The 24,893-nt window shown below is 42.2% G+C and overlaps 1 long non-coding RNA gene across 1 annotated transcript; it reads right to left on the reverse strand.

The window, feature by feature from the left end:
- Positions 1-19,127: 19,127 nt before the first annotated feature.
- On the reverse strand, positions 19,128-22,292 carry LOC309799637. Its single transcript, XR_014293322.1, has 3 exons — positions 22,273-22,292; positions 20,268-20,364; positions 19,128-19,160 (listed from the first exon to the last, which is right to left on the reverse strand). It is a non-coding gene; the product is annotated as an uncharacterized lncRNA (long non-coding RNA).
- Positions 22,293-24,893: the final 2,601 nt, after the last annotated feature.

Raw genomic sequence — 24,893 nt, forward strand, 5'->3', positions numbered from 1 at the left:
ACCCTTAAGGGGTTCAGGAGAAAAAAACATGTATATATGGAAAGACAGTGAATGCCAAAGCAAATAAAGCTAAATATTAATCATTGGTGAATCTAGCTAAAGCACATACAAGAGTTCTTTGTACTAATCTTGCAACTTTTCTTTAAGTTTGAAATTATATCTATAACTATATATCTACATCTATATAGATATACAAAAATCAACACACACAATTCAAAATAAAATGCATCAACCTAAAATCCAGCCTATTCTTCAGGTATTGTTGGCAATCTGAAGAGAAACAAAGGCTAGGATACCAAAAGGGATTGGGTCAGTAGATTCATTCATTAGGACCCTGAGTACATTTCTACTAACTTAAATTATGCTTTCATTTGAATCAAACATTTTGGACTGCCTTCAGCTTAGTGCCAATTACTTATACATTTAAACACTCAAAGGATGAATTCCATACTTTTCCCCAAGTGAGGCACAAGGCTGTCAGTATTCTCGTGTGCTAACGAGTAAGCAAGGCCAATTTCTATAACCTAACTATAGGACTTCTGGGTACGTAAACTTTTTCTCATATGCCCAGTTCCCTATTTTCTTAGAAAATCCAATTTGCTCTGGGATTTCAAATACCACAGGCTCTTGTTTTTGTCACAACAAATGAACTATTTTATTCTGTAGATTCTTAAAAAGAAATTCAATGAATCTTTGCTCACTGCTAGCTTTTTGAGATCTCTCCCAATATCTCTTTGATCAAGCTTTTCCACCCACTCTGGAATAATCCAGGGGTAATTAGAACTTCTTACCTTCTTTAGCCCAAAAGGAGCCAATTCATCACAAGCTGTCATGGATTCTGATTCTAAATTACCAAGAGCCCCATTACTAACAGAGGCAGGGAATCTTCTTTGCAATTAAAGTGACTGATTTCTTTGCAGACGCAGTAGCATTTCACTTTTTAATTATGTTCATTCGGATCAAATGTGAGAAAATTCTTCCTCATTTTATTTTCCATCCAAAGGACACGATACAACAAACATTAATCCCAGAGTGATACAAGGCCAGACCTGCAAGGGCCTTAGGTGGAGCTGGACATCTATCAATGGGTCTTGTCCATTTTACAGGGTCTTAGTGGCTCCTTAAGCTCCAAAGGGGAGAAAAGGGACTAATTATTTGTTACATCACATACTTCACCTAAGGGCTGGCCAAACCTTCCAGCATCTGCTAAGTTGTGATGAGACAGCATTAGACGTTTAGATAAACATAGACTAGCGCCGAACAGAACAATTTTGTTTCTTGTGTAGGCAAAGAACAGAGCCACAGTGCTGGGGATAAAGCAGTGTGTGCAGGTAAACATAAGCAACGAGGGAACAAATCTGTTTTTTCTCACTTAGGTGGTATTAACATGGTTATGTGTTGTCAAATTTTGAAAGAGAAAAATAAACAAAAACAGTTTGGGAGAAGAAGGAGGACACTCCGGAGGATCTGAAGGATCTGAAGGAACGTGAGGCCACCAAGGCTTACACAGATTTCCCAAGGCCTGAAAGACACCTGCCTGTCCACTTTGCTTTTAACCTTAAAGACTGGCCAGTTGTGGCTCCCGCAGCCTGTAGACCCGGGGCCTGCATCCTTGTCTCCCCTTCCCCACTCTCCACGTGGTCAGCAGACTGGCATCCGTTCACTCACTTGAGACATTCAAAGGTCAAGGTTTTCGCTCAATGAGTATCTTCCAGCGATCTGTGCTCCAGACAACAGTGACTACCTTTTGTCCTGGTATGAATGCAGTTGCTCGCCGTTTTCCAAACACTTTCACACATATGTAAAGAAGAGCCTGGGAGCCCTCCAAGATTTTAAATTTTAGTTAAAAAATGAAATTATATAGTAAGCTCTTGAAAAATGAAAACATCCACGTATGTGAGATTGTACCTCTGCCTTTACTGCAGGCTGTTTGCAAAATTCAGGAAGCCCTGCCTTTCCATTCATTAAACACATAGTCGTTGAGCACCTCCTAAGGGCAAGGCAGGATGCCAGGTGATGGAGGTGGAGAAACAGGGCTTGTTCCTTGCTCCGATGGGGAAGGCACATAAGCAGACACCCTCGGCACAGGAAAACACAGAATGGAGGTGCTGTGATGGGATAAAAGGGTCACGCTTATAAGAACAAAGGAAAAGCGCATCCTTCCAATGCAGGAGACACAAACAAGCTCAGGAGGTTGGCAGGTGTCTTGAAGGAACATCAGTCTTGCTGAGGGGGGGCAGAAACTCCAGGCTTACCCGACGTAGCACGGGCATATATGCTCGCCACATTCCAAGAACCAGAAACACAAGAAAGAAGAAGCCAGACCAGACACCACAAAGCTGTGACCGTTGGGCTCAGAAGTCTGGGATTTTTATGAACCAAGGAGGAGCATGAAGGGGAAGTGACGGTCCAGCTGGCGGTGCTGGTAGGGGCAGGTGGGGGCAGATGAGGCTGCTGAAATGATCCACTGAGGGCTGACAGAGCTGGCTGTGGCAATGGGAATGGAAATAAGTGGAGATTCAAGAGATTTGGGGCCGGTACAAACCACAGGGACTTGGAACCATCATATGAATGGATGAGGAAGTAGGCAAAATAGACTCTGAGCACTATTATATGTGAACACTTGGATGGCGTCCATGGACTGGCCGGCTTTTGCTGTTGAAACATTTACTGTGTTTAAACAGTCACATCCTGCACTGAGCCCTTGTTTTAAGCTCTTCAAACATCCCTGAGATAAGTGGGGGAGTTACTTCAATCCTCCTTTTTACAGATGAGAGAACCATGACTGGCAAGGTTTAGCCCTAAGCAGGAAACCCAACTAACCCAACTAATTGGTGCAGAGCTGGGACGAAAGATCAGTGTAGTCCTCATTACACAATTCAGAGAAACACAAAGATGGCTCAAAACTGTCCTAGTGGCATGTTTCCAGCCTAAGTGGGACAAAGTTCATACAACTTTATATCGTGAGCTGTGTTGTAAGGTGGTCTGTTGATAACGTCCATTCCAAAAGCCAACGGAAAGCTACCAGTACGCTGAATCATTAAAAACATGGAGGTACAGGACTCAAGTCTTACACGGTTCTGAAAAAAATACCCTTCACAGATGCTATTTTTAGACTCAAGTTTTCCCAGCATAAAGTTTTTAAAAGAACAATCCATCTAAAAAGCATGTAAAGAAATTCATTGACAAAGGTTTAGATGTTTTAGGACTTTAATGTCCTTCACACGGTCAACATAAAACACTGACAATGGATGAACAATAGGGGAAAAGACTATTCAGCAAAGATCTTCCTTCTTCGGCATCACTGGTCAAACACCAGAAGGAGAACGATCACGTGAAGCAACAGTAAGGGAATTTAACACAGATTTTTAGTTTAACAGCATAACTGAAAAACAAAACCAACCAACCAACCAACCAACCGATCTTCTACCCACTGAAAGGAAAGGAAAAGTGAAGCAGGGAGCTTCCAAATCTTGTGAAGCAGCTTAAAAAGGGAGAGGGGAGGGGGAAGGGGAGGCACACGACTGTTGAGAACCTAACACTCTAATGCACAAGGTCAAGGATCCTAACAAATTCTCAAAGTCTCAACATATACCAACAAGAACCGTATTATTAGAAATATAAAGGCACAGAGATATAAATGCATAGATATATAAACTATTTGGTAGTAAAAACAGACCTTGCTATACAAACATATAGTAAGTCACTTCTACCACTTTATGAGAACAACCGTATAAAGAAAGGATCCAGAAGACCCCACTGCTGTCATCTTGCAAAGGATCAAAATTCAGCACCTAGAGGGCCCCACCCACCCTCCATGCTGTGTGTCTGTGTTTCTCTAAAAATAATAACCTGCAATTGGCATATAATTAAACCCATAGGCAGCTTTGAATATGAGATCTAGGCAGAAAAAGTAGCAGCAAAGACAACAGTGGCTGGCATTTGGTAGAAAAGTAAGAGAAGACTTTTTAAAAGCTTCCAGTTCAAGTCAGAATTAAGGTTAATTTTCAACAGCTTGGGATAGCTGTGGATGCTTTTGTGTTCTCTGAAAAAAGAAGAAAATCTATCATAAGTATGTTCATTCAAAAAAAATACTGTGTTTTTTAGCCATGCCCAGGTGACTTTCAATTTTCTACACTGTTCAAGGGCAGAGTGTATATTAGTTAGGATGTGCTCATAGCTGGTGCATCTCCAAAAAATGCTTCATGAAGGCTGCCAGCTTCTGACATCTTCGATGGTGACAGCATTATACAGAGAGGCCTGAATGCCTCCCACGGACCCAGAAGAACCACCGATGCAGCCGTTAAGAACAGGAGCATCTGGTTGAGCATCAGGATGACCCTCCTTCCCGTCACCAGCTCCTGCGAGAGTCACGGCACCTGAGGCCGTCGTGTCCAACCTCCCACCTGAAAGCCCCTGCAGGTGGCCAGGAGCGTCACACATCTCAGTCATTAGAAAATTCCTTTCCAACGGCAGTGAAGGACCGTCATGCTCACAGGTAACCTAGGTTAGCTCAACTCTTCAATGAGCCTGCTGTGCAGGGGGCAGGGAGCGGGCAGCTATTCTCATGCGTGAAAACATACATCTTCCATGGAGCTCACAGAATTAACTACTCTCTCTGATGTTCAGGGGAGCAACAGTGTCTGTTCTTACACTGAACAGGCTTGTGCCAGCTGCACTAGAGATGGGATGGCACCCTTTGTGCTGTCAGAGCAGAGATTTTCAAAGGAAATTTTGACCAAAGCTCCCAGAAGGTGTGCCCCCCCCCACCGTGCTCTCGGCCATGGAATCGTGCTAAGGGGCCTGTAAGCAGCAGCAGGAGCACCCCCGTAACAAACGGTCTTTCCCAACTAGTTACAATAACTGCTACTCCAGGATGGACAGCCTCCTAGATGTGTCTCCTTCAGCGTCTGAAAACTAAACCAATTCTCTGACAAGCTTCTGGATGGGACACGTACTCACCACCTATGCCCTTTCAGGGAGATCATAGTGAGTTCAAGAGCTCTGTCGAGAAATCTTTTTTCTAAAGCATCATCTCCTTTGGTGTTGACAATGCGGAATGGAATATTCATCTTGCTTCTATCCTGGGCCTGCACTGGACATCTGAAAAACATGTTTTTTCTTCCAGCTATTTTTCTGCAATGTGCAACTGCCATTAACAAAGCAACAGAAAAGTTTTAAAAACCATTTTCCAGATGCAAACAAGAGATTAAAAAAAAGATCTGTGCCAGCACATTTATCATTTACTTAGGGAGATCACTCTTGCATATGGAACAGTGAGTTAACATTCTCTTATACGACTCATACTTAATTTCCAAGAGCCTCAGTTTCCTCATCTGAATATTAGCAATAATAATAATATCTCCATTTCATACTAGTTATGACAGTTCAGTGGTACAACATAGATGAAGCTTTCAACCCATGGCAGCCACACAGCAATGTGAATGACCCTTTCTCTACAAGGCTGCAGAGAAAAAAAATAAGTTGGTCCGAATAGTGGCAGTAAGATTTAAAAATAATGAGCAGCAGCTTTCAAAGCACTTAAAACACTGTATTGTCCCAAGCTGTGTGACCTTGAACAAGTTACTAAATCTCTCTGTTGTGCCTCTCTGATGTGAGGACTAAATGGCCACAAATTCTCTGCAGCCCTCCCAGCAAGAGGTGGGGTCTAGTGCTCCACACCTTTTGAATCTGGGCTGGCCTTGTGGACTTGCTTTGACCAAGAGACTGCAACAAGAGTGATGCTGTGCAACTTCCAAGCTGAGGCCTCAAGGGGCATGAGGCTTCTATACCTGCCCTCTTAAAACATCACTGCCATGGAAGCAAGCCCGAGCTAGCCTGCTGGAAATAACAGGCCCAGCCCACAGCCAGCACCAGCTGCCAGACAGATGAGGGGGGCCATTTAGACTCTAGGTGGATCACCAGATGACTTTGGTTGAATAAGTGATCTCAGATGAGACCAGCAGAAGAAACCACCCCACTGAGCCCAGCCCCACCTGCTGACTGAAAAGAATCCTGAGCAAAAGAAATGGCTGTGGTTTTCAGTCACAGTCTTGAAGTGTTCTATGATGCAAAAGTAGATAACTGATAGAATTTAGAACAGCATCTGGAACACATTCAATGCTATGTAAATATCGATTGAAGTCAACAGAGTTGTCTTTTCATTCTCCGCACCTTGCACAGGGATCATACAGACTCTCAAAAATGAATGGGTCAAGTTTCATCTAGGATACGTTAGTATTGGACTTCAGTTTCTGATTTGGAGAGTGAGCAAGCCAAAATTATCTTCCACTGACAACCAAAGGAGACAAACAGAAGAAGAGCTGACATGCTATTCTGGATTACAAGGAAAATATGTCATAACTCTCTCCATTTTCTCAAGCACATCCTATTTTATTCTTCCACTTCTACAGGGTGGGATTCATTAAAAGTAAACAGCAAAGAAAAGCAGTGTGAGGAAGCCCCCATTAAAAGCTATGCTCGGCCCTCAGGGCACACACATAATTCCTGTTAAAGTTAATAGGAGTCAAGTGCACGTCGACAGACAGAAGAGACGTAAGCAGGGAAACCAAGTATCCGGTAATAGGCTTTGAGCCTGAATTCTGGGCCCCCCTTTGCACAGGTAGTAGGTATCCTGGTTGACACTGACGTTAAAAATGTAGTGTCTACCCTCTTTGATATTCTGCTGCCTCAGGCTCCCCAGGTGACAGTCCAATTATAGAGCTGGAGCAGCAAGAAGGACACGTGATTTAAGGGGAAAAAATATTAAAAGGGGGAAGAATTAAGAACCTGGATTTACAAAGAATCTGTCTTTACAGTCGTCCCCCACACATTTACCCATCCTACTGTGAACGTAGGTGGTATCCTGACAGCAACAATGTCATAACAACTAGAAATTGAAGATTAAATTTGCACGGTGCCTGAGAGTGTCCCTGCTGTGGGGCTGAGGGAAGGAAGAAAAAGATGAAGGGGAATCAGCTGCTCCCAACCTAGCAAGACGGCTGTGGAGGGAATTCAGATTCCACAGGATAAGCGCTGTGGAAGCACAGAGCTGAGCAAGTACCTCTGCCCAAGGGAAGGTTGAAGGTTTCAGCGGAAGGGAGGTGGGAAGGGTCAGGACAAGGGGAGACGAAGGAAGGGCATCTGGCAGAGAGCTGTCTCTGCCAAGGCACGGGGGACCGCAGCAAGTTCTCTGCAGCACCTGGGGTGCTGGGTGCCTGGCTGGGGGCAGGACTGCAGACCGCAGAGGGCCCTGAAGACACGCTCTCCTGGGAACTGGATCCATCGGATCCTGGAGCACGAGGAGCAATCAGGTCTGCACAACAAGGAGTTCTGCGTTGTAGAAAAAGCACTAGGACACAGGGGCTGGAGGGTGGGGACACTGGGGGAGAGGCCTGCTAGAAAGTTCCCACAAAGAACTTTCTAGGTCAACAGAATTAGGGCTCGTGATCAAGACAGGGACACTGGGGAGTTTCAAGCATGGGCAGTAAGTGAAAATGCCAATAAGGACCCAACGGTCATATAAATGAGTATAACAGGCCCAACGTGACAGACTCAGCACAAACCCCCTACGTTACCTGTTAACTGTGAGGGCCCGTTCTTTACTTCCACAGAGAAACAGTCTCCCTTTTGCTTGAAACATACGGCCCTCCCAGTCTGTTTCTCCCACTTTCAGAGACACGGGGATTATGAAATAAGACATCTGGATTTAAATCATCTTCCCATGTTCCAGTAAGGGCTCAAATTGTGTGTTTTAAGCCCTGTGAGCCACACTGAGCACTGCCGTGGGCTGTGCTGGGCCACCGCTCCCAGGAGTTATCACTAAATCCCACAGCAGGGGCAGGGCCTGTGGCCGAATGAGTTGGGGGCAGGGAGAAGGTGCCAGGCTGACAGAGCGCTAGCAGGGGGCCGGGTGGGTGTGGAAGCAGCAGGTAATCCTGGGACTACAAAGCTTCCAGGACAGAGTCTGAGCAGCACTCCCCAGGGAGTCTAGGACGGAAGCTGATAAGGATGGTTGTGACTGGAAAAGCGGTGCCACAGTCAGTCATAGAAATTTAGGAAATCCTGAATTAACAGGGCTACACGGGTTTCTGGACTCAACTTCCTAGAGCGTCTCAAGAGCTCCAGTGAATCGTGAACTCCCAAGAGGATAATTCATATAGGAACAGAGTTTTCCCCAAATGCATGTGGCTGAAAAACCCACTGCATCTCTGGGATGAGTATTCTAGAATGCCCACTGAGAAACCCCTGGACTTCCCGAGGTACCAGAGGGGTGTGTGTGAGGGGAAAGGCACCACCTCAGCGCAAAACAGCATCTCACAAAGGTGGTGATGGTTAGTAGGGCGCAAGAAAACCGCAGGCAGCTGGCAAGCGATGACAAGACGCTCGTTTCAGTGGTGTCTGCTCCAAAAGACAAACCAGAAACAAGAAGGGCGCGAAGAGTGCATCCTGAGGTGAGAGAAGCCCACAAAACAGTCACTAGGCCTCTCCTGACTGCCTAACTTTTAAATAAAAAATTAACTCTAAATTTGCACACGATTAGGAAAACTAGAGTAAAAATATAAAGATCTATTCCCTTCCATAGAGGTGGTTGCCAATAACAGTCTTTTGTGCATTTTCAGGATCAGATACACAAATGTGTATACGTGTATATATGCGTGTTTCCGTATGTACATATATACATACATAGTATTTACAAATACAAACACTGTGGGTTTCTAAGTGGAATCATAGAAATGTCCTTTTCTACACCTGCTCTTTTTCCTTTTGACCTCACGACGTATCAGGTCATCTTCCCAGTTTGCTCACAGACCTTCCCCGTTCTCCACACACACGTTACTCCATACCACGGATGGATCCTAATTTCCTTCATCAGACCCCTCCCGAAGGACATCCGGGTTGTCTCTAGATTTTCCCCATTATGTCAGTATCCCTCATTGGACTTGCGGGTGCCTGATTTTATGCACACTTCTGTGCAAGGCAGAGTACTGGCAGAGGGCAGGTGCCTAGAAGTAAAAGTCTTTGGTCAAAGAGCAAGAGAGTTTTGAACTTTGATGGACGCTGCAAACCTCACTCCAAAATTGAACACATTTATTATACTTAACATAGGCAAAGTGTGTTTGTTCCCTCGTCTACACCAGATGTTATCAGTCTTTAGAATTTCTGCCCATCAGAGGGGAAGAAAATCCCATGGTTTTAATCTGCATTTCCTAAAGAAGTTGGCCCCTCTTCAACTGTCTAGTAGCCAGCTGTGTTTCTTCTGAGTTGTTTGCTCATACAGGTAGAAACCACCCCCTGCCTTTTGAAAATTTGCTTATCCTTTTTCATTTATTTGTGGGTTCTTCTCTATATCAACAGTAACCTTTATATGTTAATACACTACCCAACTTTGGTGTCTGTCATTTTGTTTTGTTTACGTCTTGAACTGTAGAAAAGTTTTAAATTTTCATGGAATTAAATATCTTTTACTTTATGGCTTCTGAGTTTTATGGCTTACTTAGGAAGGCTTCTGTACTCCCTACACTTACACAGAAATTCTCTCCTGTATTTTATATTTGCTTCTTGCATTTAGTTGCCTTTGCATCTTTTTGACTGACTAGAATTTGTGTATGCTGTGATGCAAATATCTAATTTCTGTTTAAATGAATTATCAATGCTTCAATCAATCAATTAGACAAAGTCAAGTTAGACTGTAAAATTGTCTAAGTTAAAATACAATTCTCAAGTAAACAGGGACCTGTTTCTGGACTTCTCCTCCGATCTCTGTTTCCCTCTGCCAGTGGCTTTATATGTTAATAGATCGTATGTTAACATTACATTTTATTAATGTTAACATATATGTTTAAAATGTTTCATCTATCCTTTTGCACTAACTTTTTCAGGAGAACACTGAACTGGCTTCTAGATATTTACTAATTTTTGTGACTATTGCAAATGGGATCTTTCCTTGTTTTTCAGTGTTATTTCTGGCTTATGGGAAAGTAACTGACTTCTACATACTTAGACACAACTGATCACAATTCTGAACATGATCATTTCTAGTTTTTCCACTGATTCCTGCATTTTGAAAAAAGTCATTATCATCTGTGATTTTTGTTGTTTCCTTAGGAAAGGCTCTGGAAACAGCCCCCCCCACCAATCTCCCCATGTTCTTATCCTGCCTGATCCCACTTCCCCGCTGCACCTGACCCTAACCTGTCTGCACTGCTGTAAAACACTGTCTGTTCACAGGGTTCTGATGACAATAAAAGGTATTCATATCTGTAAAGTGCCAAGGGCTCTGCCTACTTTATTTTATTTTGGGGTTGTCAACAGACACATCACATGCTTCCCTCTTTCCTAAGGCCTGGACCCCACATGAAAGGGAGAAAAGGTGACCTCGTATCTGGATATGGATTTTGTCACTTCAAGAGCTTTATCATATTAAAATTAATATCTAATAAATATTAAACACTATGTGTCAGGAACATCCTAGGTACGTTCCATAAGAACCACAAATAATATTAATAGCTAACTGTTAAGGAAGTAATTAACCATTAAGGAATAACCATTAAAGCTGTTTTAATTTTAGCACACCAGAAAATATAAGGGGTATAAGTTCTAGTGGCATTAAAAAAAAGAAAGAGGGCTTCCATGGTGGCGCAGTGGTTGACAGTCCGCCTGCCGATGCAGGGGACACGGGTTCGTGCCCCGGTCTGGGAGGATCCCACATGCCGCGGAGCTGCTGGGCTGGTGAGCCATGGCCGCTGAGCCTGCGCGTCCGGAGCCTGTGCTCCACAACAGTGAGAGGCCCGCGTACCGCAAAAAAAAAAAAAAAAGAAAAAAAGAGTTACCAATTCTAATAGTAGCTTTTCCTTTTCGACCACTTTCCAAAATTATAGTTCTCTTTTTCTGTCTAGAAGCTTTGGATGGTTCCTTCACCGATGGAGAAGTTATCCACTGGTACTGAGAGAGAAATGATAAATATGCCATTTAAGTTACAGGTAATTTAGGAGAGTTTGATCTTCATTAGAAATTAAGATATTTTAAGTTAATAAAAGGTCTTCAATCTGCATTTCTGGGAAGCTAAATTAAAGCATCACACAACATTTTCAAAGACAGAAAAGCCATTTCATTTGACTAAAAACTTAGTTTTAAGATGGCAGAAAGTACCTTGATAATTTTCTTTTAAGAAGGAAAGAAAAACAAGCCATTAAAGAGAAATTCTTCCGAGAGAATTAAAACATGTTATATACCTCTGACTTGGCACTCCTTCCATTCTGGAGACCTTTTTTGGTAACTGCTTTCAGCACAGAATGATTTAAAGTAAAATAAATTGAAATTAGAGTAATTATTTCCCAATGAGTGGCTATTTCCATTTAAAACCAAAAGCCAACTAATTATTGCTTTTCCCATAAAATTAAATATGAAATCTACATTATGTAATTATACACTTATTTCCCCCTTTGTGTATTCTAATTTCTTCCTCAAAAACCTAAGATGCCATCTTGCAGACTGCCCCCAGTGGCTACTATTTTGGCAGCAGCAAAGGTCAGCTTTAAACATTTTGCATCTAAAGTGGCTTTAGATACCTTTGGATAGAAAGTACAGTCTGAGCACCATCCAGACGCTTAGATACCTAAAGGGCATCCAAGATAACAAACCAAAGTCCTGATAGTCCCTCAAAAGCTGCTCCTCCCATCAGCCCCCTTCTTCTAAGTGATACCACCCTGTTGCACACATAATCATCAACGACTTGTCTCCTTGTTACTATTTCCTTCATACCCCACATCTAATCTATCTGCAGGTCTTGATAGCTACACCCTCAAAACACAACCTGAATTCAACCACTTTTCACTTGCTCCAAACTTCCAACCTAACCTAGGCCATAAACATCTCTTATTTGGAGCACTGTGACAGTCTCCTAACTGGTCTCCCTGTTTCTCTTCTTTATCCTCCCAAGTCCATTCTCTATACCAGGTCACCTTATTGAGATACTATTTGGATCATGCCTTTTTCCAGTTCAAACCCCTCTACTCATTTAGAATAATCCACATCTTCACTCTGGCCTTCAAGATTTTACAGGAGCAGACCCCTGGCTAGCTCCTTGACCTCATGTCATACCACACTCTTCTTCACTCGGTACTCTGGCCATGTTGGCCTCCTTGCTTTTCCTTAAATACTCCACCCACCTACATGCCTGCATACTCATTGCCTCCTTGTCCTGGAATGTGCTTACTCCAGTTCTTCCATGGCTTGCTCCTCTCTTCATTCATGTCTCTGTTCAAATGCCACTTCTCCAGTGAAGCTGTCCCCTAACAAACCTATCCAATGGCGTCCTACCTGCTCTCCCTCGCTCTCCTTACTTTAAGATATTTTTGCACTTCCTACCCTCTAAAATTATATTACTTATCTGTTTACTCATTTCTATCTGAACTCCCTCACTCTCCTTACTTTAAGATATTTTTGCACTTCCTACTCTCTAAAATTATATTACTTATCTGTTTACTCATTTCTATCTGAACTCCTTCACTAGAATGTAAGCTCCACGAGGGCAAGACTTTTGTCTGTCTGGTTCACTGCTTTATCCCTAGTGCCTAAACCCATATCTGGCACACAGAAGATATTTTAAAAATTGCTTGTGATTCTGACAAATGAATAAAGTGCTCCTGGCAAGAATTCAGAGGTTGCACAGGAAAGAAAGAATGCTCTTGGTGGAAGTAGGCTTAGTACCTAGGTTCACCTCTATTCAGAGTAGAGATAAGAACAATTTACAAGTAAAATTCACTTTAATTAGTACATTATCTGCTAAAAACATAAGGGAAGTGCAACACTAGAAAAGTACAGTTGAAGCTTGAACAACATGGGTTTGAACCTCGCGGGTCCATTGACACACGCATATTTTTCAATAAATATGTACTATCGTCCTACACGATCCAAGGTTGGTTGAATCCACAGATGTGGAACCACTGACTATAAACTTATACCCAGATTTTCAACTGCGTAGGGGTCGGCACCCCTAACCCCACGTTGTTCAAGGGCCAACTGTGTGTGATGAGGAAAGTTAAACACATTAAATTTTAAAAAACTGTCAATACGTGAACAAATTCTTTTTGTTTTGCTACGTGTTTATCAATTTCAAAAAAGTGACCACATACCAACAAGTGGATTTTTTCTTATATCCAGAACGAGCAGAGTTCTGTTGGTTTCAAGGGCCTTTAGTAAAGCCTTTGCTCCTTCACTGGTGAGGCCACACTGCTGCAGGTCAAGTGCTTTCGATGAAAGACAAAGGTCACTTCCTAACTCTACAGATTTAACATATAGACAACTCTCATTTTCTCACGTGTGGAAGAGTCCTGCACAAGACAAGTCATGGCAGGTTTGTAATTTTGGGTATGGAAAAAAACAGAAACGTATATGCACACACATAATGCATAATCCAATTTAAAAACCTCTTCTTGAATGTGCAATGATAACCCTGGCTTTAGTATCAATAAATCATCCAACATATTTTACAATTACAGAACTGAAGAATAACTGTATATAACGTATGAGCAAAAAGCATCACAAAATGAATCTCAGTTCATAATTAGCAAGGGCGGCAGAGGCATGTAAACCTCACAAGCAAAACCTGGTGGAGCTCAGAAATGCACTGCATTCTTTTGATCATGATCTTCAGCTCCAAATCACACTTGAAACTAGCTAAAAGGGGAAAACAAAATAGGAGAAATGTAATAACTGTTAGTTTTAGAGGAAAAAAGGACAAGTCTAAGAGGATACAAATAATAACAAATTCAAACAATGTGTGAATAGAGAGTACATAGTAAAAACCTATCATGAAAGTATGATGGTCAAGAACTCTCTCCATAAAAAGTCAGACAAAAACCAGAAACACTGAACATGAATTCTAGTAGTTCTGGGGCTGAACAACCTACTCATTTAAACCAAAGGGATCATCACCAAAGCACAGGTATTAAAAAATATTACATGAAAGGAAACTACGATGAGTCTTTTTTTTAAGTATTGTGTGGACCATCACATTAAAATAACTGGAGTCTTTCAACACCCCCATGACACACAGAAATAGCAAGTAAGACATACGGATCTGACAGGATATGATACAACCCTTACAAACTCTCACTACAGAAGAATGGACACAGGGTATAATTAACCAAATAGCCAAATTAATACAAACAGCCAGTAAACCTCACCAGTAAATCAAATGAATACAAAATAAAACAAAATGTAGTTATTTTCCTATCAGATTAAGCCAAGATTCTGTAAGAAAAGCCTTTAAATCATGTCTATACCCTTTTGATCCAACAACTCTCTTTCTAAGAATTTAACCAAAAGAAATAGTCAGAGATATAGGTAAGGATATATATCAGAGTACTATTTGTAACTGAAAACCTGGACAAAGCTTATATACAAGAATGGATAAGCTACGTGCACTGTGGCATATTCATATAATGAAATACTGAACAATCACAAAAAATGATGCAGGAGATGCAAATTTACTGACTTGCTAAAATGCTCATACTAAATTAATTGAAAAAAGTTATAAAATTTGGAGTAACCCCACTTGCATAGAAAATGGAGAGGTACTCATTTTTGTAGTTTTACATTTTTTTTACAAGTGCTACAAGCCACTGTTTGTGAGAGGCAGGCTTCACATCTACTGTTGGGGTGGACTATAAATTGGCATAGCATTTCTGGGTGGTAATTTGGCCATGTGTATCAAAAGTCTTAAAAATATGTCACACTTAGTCATTCCACTTGTAGTACCTTATTCTACAGAAGTAATCCCGATGGACACAGAGATGTATATACAACGTATTCACATTGTTTCTGACAGGGAAAAGCAAACTGTCTAAATCGAATTGCAAAGAATTGATTAAACTATGGGACATCAATACGACGCAATACTACATGATACATCATTAAGTGAAAAAAGCAGGAATATGAAATAGCAAGTATACTACAATTCTATTTTTGTAATCCCTAAGTGTACAAATATATTTGTAGAAAAAAAAGACTGAAAGTATATACACCAAAATGAACAGTGATTATGTCTGGGTATTAAAATTACGGGTAATTGTTCTCTTGTTACTCTGTATTTTCTATAAAGGATATATGCAACTCTTAGAGAAAGTTTAAAAGCAAAATAAAAGCTATCAGTAAAAGGAGGCTTTAAAAAAATCCTATCACAATAGTACCATGCCAAAAGCTAAGCATATTTCATATTAAAAATTCAATATTTTCAATTTTAGAATTTACCTCTAAGCCATAAATCCTCACTAAGAGATTCTGCCAAAGCACTTGCACCCAGGTCACCAATGAGCGTGTTGCAGTTCAGAGTGATACGCCTCAAACCAGCCATACAGTCAAGATCAGGTCTCCTGGAACGAAGACTCTCAGCCCAGGTTTCTTCATGCTTTCTGGTAGTCTGATATGTCAAAGACTTAATGGGATGAAATTAAGATGCCTGAATAAGGAAACAGGGTGTGCCTACTGAGTATGGCTTATTATGTCAGAGATTTACACACACACACATATCAAGCATATATGCCAGGAGCATCAACCTGAGAAATTCAACGGTCACTTCTGGTTTACGAGTCCAGTGACCCAGATTCTACTCGGTCAGTGATTAGATTCTAGCCACTGGATAGCCTGTTTCTGAACACTTATGTAAAGTTGGACAACTCAATTACAGTCTGTGAATTATTTTCCTTATCTTCTAAGTCAGGGAATTGGTTCTAAATTCTATCATTGCTGAGGCTCTAAATTTCATCATTCTGTCCTCCAATGCTCTCCAAACACCTGACTGGGCAAACCATAAGAAAACTTTTTAATATACATCTTATTTACTAACAAATTATATACACAAAGTTCCATACATATAATTTATGTACATGATAAACTACACAGATTTTTTAAAATAATACAAAGGTAAAAATGTTCTAATATTTTCTTTTCCTAAGTCCTAAGGCATTATTTTATTTTACTTATTTTTTATAAATATTTATTTATTTGTTTGTTTGGCTGTGCCAGGTCTTTAGTTGCAGCATGCCGGATATTTTAGTTGGGGCATGTAGGCTCTTAGTTATGGCAGGCACGTGGGATCTAGCTCCTGAGCAGGGATCGAACCCAAGCCCCCGGCATTGGGAGCACATAGTGTTAACTGCTGGACCGCCAGGGAAGTCTCAAGCATTATTTTAAAAACTATATTTACAAAATGTATATCTCACATGCTACCTAGGGTATGCACACAAGCTTTAGAGGCCTGGACTATGCACAGCCAGTTTGATGTGCCTTGGAAAAATAATGGTTTGACATTTAAGCAAAAGTACTGTCTTAGAGACATTCAGTTCTTTATATTCATAAAGTAAATTGTGGTAACAGGGAACACTGACTGTAAATGAAAAAAGTCTTATTACATTCTTGAAAAAATAAAAGACTCAAAGTGCCTTTGTTACTCTAAAAGGAAAATCATTAGTGTCGTTTTTCTATTAACAATAACTTATCAAAGCTCCAAGGAGAAACAACAGCAATCACTTACACAGTGCTTAGTATGTGCCAGGCACTATTTATACAAATGAGTGCATTTACACCTCATAATGAGGCATAGAGGTTAAGTGATTTGCCCATGGTCACTAGCTATGAAATGGGAGAAAGGGAATTTGAACCTAGGCCACTTGGCTTCGGCACCCAAGTTCTTGACTGTTTTCTACCTCAGGGGTCAATGGACTTGCCCTGTATAGGCTCAAAGAATTTTTCAATTTTTAAAATCTAAATTTAAACATTTCCAGATTTGTGGGCTATACAGTTTCTGTTGCAACTACTCTGCCCCACTGGCGTAGGGTGAAAGTAGCCATAACTACCATGTAAACAATGGGTGCGACTATGTTCCAAAAAAACTTCCTTTACAAAACCAGGCAACGGGCTGCATCTGGCCTACCAGCCAGAGTTTACCTATCCCTGAGCTGCATCATCATACTATTAAAAAGCCTTCATATCAAATTATTAAATAACTTTAGGCCTAAATACAGTCATAATAACCACTGTAAAGTTTTAAGGTATTATTTTAAAAACTGTATTTACAAATTGCTGATGTACTGATTTTTATTAGTTTAAAAACTACAGCAGCTAATAAACACTTGATTCATTTAAGTCTTGAAGACTATAACCGCATAGTTTCTTCACAGTATTACAATAAACGTTTTCAGTAAAAAAAATACATAAAAGTATTATTAGGTATTATATATTAAATCTCTTATTTCTAAAATTAAGTGGACTATCTTTATTAAATGGTAGAATCCCAACCTGAAAAGTGGTCATATTCTTTCAGCAAAATGAAAGCTGCACTCACATGTATCAAAAGACAAAAATTAGGGCTTCCCTGGTGGCGCAGTGGTTGAGAGTCCGCCTGCCGATGCAGGGGACACGGGTTCGTGCCCCGGTCCGGGAAGATCCCACATGCCACGGAGGGGCTAGGCCCGTGAGCCATGGCCGCTGAGCCTGTGCGTCCGGAGCCTGTGCTCCGCGACGGGAGAGGCCACAACAGTACCGCAAAAAAAAAAAAAAAAAAAAAAAGACAAAAATTAACTGCCCTCTGTATCAATATATTAATGTGTTTCAATCACATATGTTTTCATGAAAGTTTAAACATAAAATCACCTTTAAGATCTAGGCCATGTGATCTGCTCCCTGCCATGTCAGAATACACCCCGTGAAGTTTACTTAACTTGTCTTAAGTGTGATAGAATTCTTTATACCTTGACAAATAAAAGGAAAAAAAACCCACATACACAATAAGATGAAGAGCCTATACGTTTGTCAATCTTGACTTATTTGCTTTTCTTGAGTCAATTGGAGGTTTATAGCCACATTCTCAAAATCATTAACTACAATCTTCCCAAACAGGTAATTGACGAACAGATGCATTCTAAAACTTGTCAGTAACAAAGTGCTATTCCAGTTTACATCAACAGTTTAATTCTATTTAGATACTAAAACTGAATACACTGAATACTGCAAACTTTATTCCCAACCACTCAGCAAAGTACTACATACCTTTTCAGATATAGGAAAAAAAAAGAAAAAAAGAAAAAGCATAAGATTCTTCCTATTTTCATTTCCAAAGATACATCCCAATCTTAATGATCAATCAGTGATTTAAATGTCAACTATAAACCCAGTATTTTATTAGCTGCTATGCAGTATACTATACTAGAGCAATAGAAGAGAGAGGACCTCAAACCCTCTGTTCCCTCAAATTGAAAAGCAGGCTTCCTGACCCCTCCAGACCACTACTGGACACAGGGAAGGCACACTAATGTTTCAGGACCCCAACCAACAGTCACCTGCTTTGTGATTACTTCCATGACACACCCTCACCAACACCACTGAGTTTGCTGCTCCTACGGGACGTTATATGTATTTACTATTTTAACACATAACACAGTGCGTCATAATTATGATTGCAGATAGATGTTCTAACAATTTAAAGAGAATGATGACTTTTTTGCTCTTTACATCTTGCCATTTCCCTTCCCATAATATTTCTTGAAGAGAAACCATAAATATATAGACAAACACAAAACACAGAAAATATACAAAATGTGTGGTTTGTGGCTTAACACAAAGTTAAGTAAAATTAGTTCTGACAGTATCCAGAATGACAAAATTTCATGGTACAAATGAGAATGGACCAAGGTTTGAGCAGGTACAGGAGACAATCCAGGCATGAACAACACCAAGAAAAGGTAGACAGGAAGTAACATGGTGTGTAGGAAATCACGAGACCAGTCTGATGGGAAGAGACATAAACGAGACTGAAACTCACTTTCTAAACCTCCATCTCCAATTGGACAATTCGCAAGACACAGGTGCACCAAAGTGGCCAATTTATTCAATCCCTTTAATATGGAGGAAGAGTTTAAAATTTTACTGGTTTAATTTGCCCCAAAAGCAACTATCAAATGTTGGCAGGACACAATGAAGGCTTACCTTTGTTAACATAGTTAAGCCTCTCTCTCTCACAACTAGCCCACTTAGCTCCACGTTCCTTAGCGCACCCGATGCACTTACACAGCGTTTAAGAGCTTTACACAATTGGAAGGTCACATCTTTATTTCTTTTCGCAGGAACACGACTTCTGTAAACTTTATTTCTGCCAGAAGCTAAAGCAAAATTATTGTAAAATAAGTGATTTAAAACACACATTTTATCATCATTAAAAAGCATTAAAAAAAAGCATCTGCTCTGTGCTAAGGATTAGAAACGACTCCTGCCCTTAAAGCCTTCATTAAGGAGGGACATGTGTAAACTGAAAATTTCAATCACATGAGATAAAGAAACATAACCTTTATGCACAGAGGCTCCTTTGGAGGCAGAATGTTATATCCAAGTGATGGCTTCATGATAACCCTGAAGCAGAATCTAGAAAGATGAGGCTATGCAGAGTTGGAGTAGGAGGTGCATTAACTGCAGAGGGAACATCTGTGAAAAGACACTCAAGCCTGACTCCTGCTGGGCACTGTAAATACTGCAGGTGGGGATGACTAAAGGCCAGGGGTCCAAGTGTGAGAAGAGACAGAAATGAAAGAGATGTTGGCCCAAGCAAGCCTGGGAGAAAGCATGGCTTGTATCCCACAGGTGGTGAGACCTGGGGCTACCACTGGCTGAGTAAGGGTGCCTCCACTGATTAGAAAAAGGCTCCCTGCTGCTGAAGGACCGACTAGATAAAGGGAGTGATCACAAAAAGCTCCCCTTCCTCAGGGCAAAGAGCCCTATGAGGCTTGGCCGCACACAGTTCAGACTACACGCCTCCGTGCAGAGCACACGCTGGGCGGCTACTATGCAGTAGTAGCCTTGCTGTGTGGGCAAGCCATTAGCAGCATTATTTTAAGCACATCTTTTTATGTTAGAAGATCACTTAACCCGAGCAGGCGGATGAACTTAGAGGAACTGAATCCAGGGGCCGTGAACCACCCAGGAGTTTCTGCCATAGTCTGGGCCAAATGTAATATGGATGAAGAAGCAAATTTAGGAGGAGGCCAAAATTTACAAGACAGACCCACTGGATGCAAGACATAAAGAAAGTTCAGTGAAGGAACTCTGAAGAGAATGGGCTCTACAATAAATTTTTCTTATATTCAATGTAAAATATTAGGCAAAATTAAGTACAGTGGCCTTTAAGGTCCCTTCCAGCTCTAATTTCTTTTGATTTCTAACTTATTACTCTGGTTAAGTAAAGTCCCTTCAGAGGTACAGAACAGTTCTTATACCTGAATGGGATGCAAAGAATAATCTGACTTCTCTTCACCAGGGGATGAGTTGAACTATCCTTGCAGAAGAGATAACAGATGGTGTGAACCCCAGATCCTGGAAAAGGTCCAGGCACACGATGAGTATTCAGCTTTTTGAAAACAAATGAACAATCATTTCCTCTCCTACATCTTCACACCCTTTCTCTGCTGGTTACTTTCTCACAGCTTATAAACATCCTCAAATATACCCACTTAAAAATCTCTCAGACCTATGATTCTTTGGATCTTCTTGTGGGTAACCTAAGTCTCTACCATGCCTTCAAACACCTGTCCTCCCAAAAAGCCCAGATCTGTACCTTGGGTCCAGACCCGTCTACCAGGCCCCTTTAAAGCACTGAAGATCAAGTAAGATCCTCTCGCCACCCCCAATCCCTTTCTACTGTGCTCTGTATCTCTCAAAAAGATGCAGCTGTAAACTGTCACCCACGCTTGCTGCCCTCCCTTTTCTAACTGGTCACCAGGCCCCACCCATTCTCTCTCAGATCTGCAAAATCCAGTCCCACCTTTTATAACTTAAGTGGGAACCTTAGATTACAATTCACCCTGCACCCAATCGAGTGCCTTGCACATGGATGTCCGAGTGAGTCTCTAAACCACAAGTCCATTTCACTGTTCTTTAGGGTTTCCCACAGCCTTCAGGATAAACATCTAAACTTCTGACAGGACAAACAAGGCCCCCTTCTCTTGGGCCCCACTAAGTTTCCAGTATCAACTCTCATTTCTTTCCCAAACCCTGAGTTCCAGTCCTATACCTTAGTTTTGCCATATTTTCTTATATTTCTCAAACTTTGACACACACTGCTCCCTCCTGCCACCCCAGGAGCTTCTACATATCCTTAGAAAGGATGGCACCTCCTCCAAGAAGCCTACCCTGAACTTTCCCTTCCAAGATTCTGTGCTCTGCAATGGGGAAAGGTGGGAGGGGGAAGGATACATTAGGAGTTTGGGATTAGCATATACACACGACTCTATATAAAACAGATAATCCACAAGGACCTACTGCATAGCACAGGGAACTCTACTCCATATCCTGTAACAAACTGTACGGGAAAAGAATCTGAAAAAGAATGGATACATGAATAACTAAACCACTTTGCTGTACACCTGAAACTAACACAATATTGTACATCAAATAACCTCAATATAAAATAATAATTAAATTTAAAAAAAAGATTCTATGCTCTGTAGCACCAGAACTCACTTCTTCCAGAGCACTGACTACTGTGCTTGTGTTTACCTGCCGCCCAGTAGAAGGGGAGATTACCTAGGGCAGAAGCATCGTCTCCAGCAGCCCTTGGTTCTGACAACTCATTCAAGTGCCAGGCTACTTGACACACATAACCTGCTTAATTAATTCTAAGAACCCACAGAAAGAGTGGTTTTTAATGTCATCTTACAAGTGTGGGGATTGCAGTTCAAAAGTAACCTGCCCAGGCCACAGACAGCATAAGCCCTGGAATTCAAACGCTAAACTGCCTTCACACCAGTGCTCTTTCCACTATATGATATGACTATTGAAAAAAATTTTTTTTTCCTGAACCCTGTTTGAATGGAAAGGAAATGAAGCTGGGATATATCCATTTCCTAATCGCTTTGGTGTGTACCAGGCAAAGGCATTCAACAGAGCAGGTAACATCTGTGCAACAATTAACGATGCTCCAAACTGTGCTAAGTGTTCTACTTTGTAGAGTCTAGAAGCATTAACACAGTGCATCCTTGTAACCACCACAGAGACTGGGACCTGTTAAGCCCACGCTACAGATGAGAACACTGAGACCTAGAAGCCTTAAGGCACTCGGCCGGGGTCACCGAGCCGGCAGGAGTCCTAGGCCGCACGCCCCGTCTAGTGCACGCACACCCGGGCACTGGGCACTGGTTCTAGTGCCCACCCTCCACCTTGCACCATTGAAAACCCTGCTTCTCAGCGCCAACACGAGAGGCCCTGGAAGCGGGAAGTACAAACCTGTCTCGACAAGCCGTGCCTGGAAGAAGCTCTGGATACAGATCAGGGGCAGCGGGTGCTCAGGAGCGGCGCCCAGTGCACCCCGCGCAGGCGGTCGGCCTTAAGTCCAGCGGGGCGTCCCGCAGGGAAGCGCGCATGGAGGGCAGAGGCACCAAGTCCTGCAGCGCGCACAGGTCCTCAGAGCGCAGAAAGAAGTCGGCCGCGCTGTCCCGGCGCAGCTTCACCGAGTGATCATGGCCCGAGCACAGCCTCGGGGACGCTGGCTGCGGACACGATGGCAACACGCGCCTGGGGCCCCGGCCCCTCGGGCGCCCACCGCCCGGCGGCTGCGGCTGGACCGGCGTCGCAGCCGGAAGACATAGGGCCACTGGCCCCAGCTACGCCAACCCCCCCATGCCGCGCTCCGGAGACCCCGCGCGGCCTGGTGCTGGCGCAGGCATCTATGCCCTCCACGCCGCGGGGCTGGGGTTTACGGCAGAGGGCGGGACCGTTGGGGCGGGGCTCGAGGACGTCAGCACGCTCGCCGTGCGTCCGCACGCAGCCCTGTCTCCCATGGTGACGCGGCCTGAAGAGTAGGGGCTTGAGCTCTGAGACTAAGGCAGCGCGAAATGTACGAGGTGTGGGGACTTTGGGGTTTCCAAAAAGCGTTTGCTGACTCATCCAAACAAAACTGAGACCTGGTTATATCAACGCATTTTAAAAGTAAACTCCCGTAAGTGTCTGTGCTCCCCCCACCCAGGAGAGAGCGTGCACTCCGTGAGGGACACACGAAAGGCTGAGTGAACGTCTGCCTGTGGTCCTTTACCTGGTGCACAGGTGTGTGAATTTATGCGGAGAGCTCTTAATTTCTGTAGTTTCTGCTAACTTGACACGGTAGTTGGCAAATGGTGACGTGTTCCATGCATTCAGGACATGATCGTGGTTACTAATAATCACTTTGTTTGGTACTGACAACTCCACAGAGAATTTACTACTGAATATCCACTTTCCAGAAGAGAAACTGAGGCGTAGGAAGTGAAGTGACTGAGTAAGAGTAAGGACTCAGACAACTGGTGTTAGTAAATTAACCCTGCAAGGAGGCCGTTAGCCTGCGGTGGCTCTAGTGATGCGGCCGCCTACGTAAACCAACAAAAATCTAAGCCTGTCAACGCCTCAGGGTGGCGAACACTGCTGAGGACAACGAGTCACAAACCACCAACTAGGCTTTAAAGTTATAACAAGTCAGTCATTTCCTTGCTTTGCTTCTGCCCTTTTTAAAATAAACATCTCTGCAGCTCCTGTGACTGGAGTGCTCCTCACCGCTTCCGCTTTGGTGGTGCCTGAATTGAATCTATTTTTGCTCACGTAAAGTCTTATTTTCAATATGCCTCAGTTTGTCTTTTAACATTGGTCGTAGAAGTTGGATTTGTGTCCAGTTTCTAGAACAGTGGTCGTCCTCTGGTCAGGCCTTAGGCGTTATGCATACAATGTTCCTCTTCTACCACCACCTTCTGGATGCCTCCACCCACTACCAGCTCCCGCGTATCAGATCCCCTAGATGTGGTCAGCAATGGCTTTCACATGCAGCATGCTCACATTATAATATCGCAGACACTCCTCCGTCCTCCAGCCAGCGTGTGAACTGAAACATTACCATTCCTGTTGAAGAGTGAGCCTGCTGTGACCACTTTCCCAAACACAGCCACTCCCCAGCTGACCCTGGGTAACCACTCTTCTGAACTTGGTCTCCATCACTGCATGGATGTCTTTCTATTTAGGCTACATTTTTAAGTATTCTTCAACCTCATATAGTATTCTACTATGTTTTCTCTTCTTACTTGCTTTTTTTAGTGTTATCTTTGCTAGGTTCATCCATGCTGACACGTAAAGATCTGTCTACTTCATGTACTTTCCTCACTATGTAGGATTCCCATGTAGGGAAGTACAATAATTTATATGTGCATTTTCCTGTTGATGGACATTTAAATTGTTTCCAATTTTCAATATGATTTCTGTTTTAAAAAGTTTTTATATACTTTCTAAAGGTCACTTTACATTTACTGTTATTACAAAATATTGGCTATATTCCCTGTGTTGTACAATACATCTTTGAGCCTATCGTACACCCAGTAGTTTACATCTCTCACTTCCCCACCCCGTATTGCCCCCTCCTCCCCCTCCTCACTGGAAACCGTTAGTTTGTTCTCTATATCTGTGTCTCCCCTTCTTTTTGTTATATTCGGTAGATTGCTGTATTTTTTAGATTCCATATATAGGTGATATCCTACAGTGTTTGATTTTGTTTGACTTATTTCACTTACCACAATGTCCTCCAAGTCCATCTATGTTGCCGCAAATGGCAACATTTCTTTCTTTTTTAAGGCTGAGTAGTATGCCATTGGTTATATGTACCGCATCTTCTTTATCCATTCATCAGTTGATGACACTTAGGTTGCTTCCATATCTTGGTAATTGTAAATACTGATGCTCCGAACATTGGGGTGCACGTATCTTTTCAAATACATGTCTTTGAAAACACGTGTTTTTGTTCTTTTTGGATTTATACCCAGGAGTGGAGTTGCGAGGTCATATGGTAGTTCTATTTTTAGTTTTTGAGAACCCTCCATACTGTTGTCCACAGT

The sequence above is a fragment of the Mesoplodon mirus genome (genome assembly GCF_964341445.2).
Source record: "Mesoplodon mirus genome assembly, chromosome: 3".
Lineage (NCBI taxonomy): Eukaryota > Metazoa > Chordata > Mammalia > Artiodactyla > Ziphiidae > Mesoplodon > Mesoplodon mirus.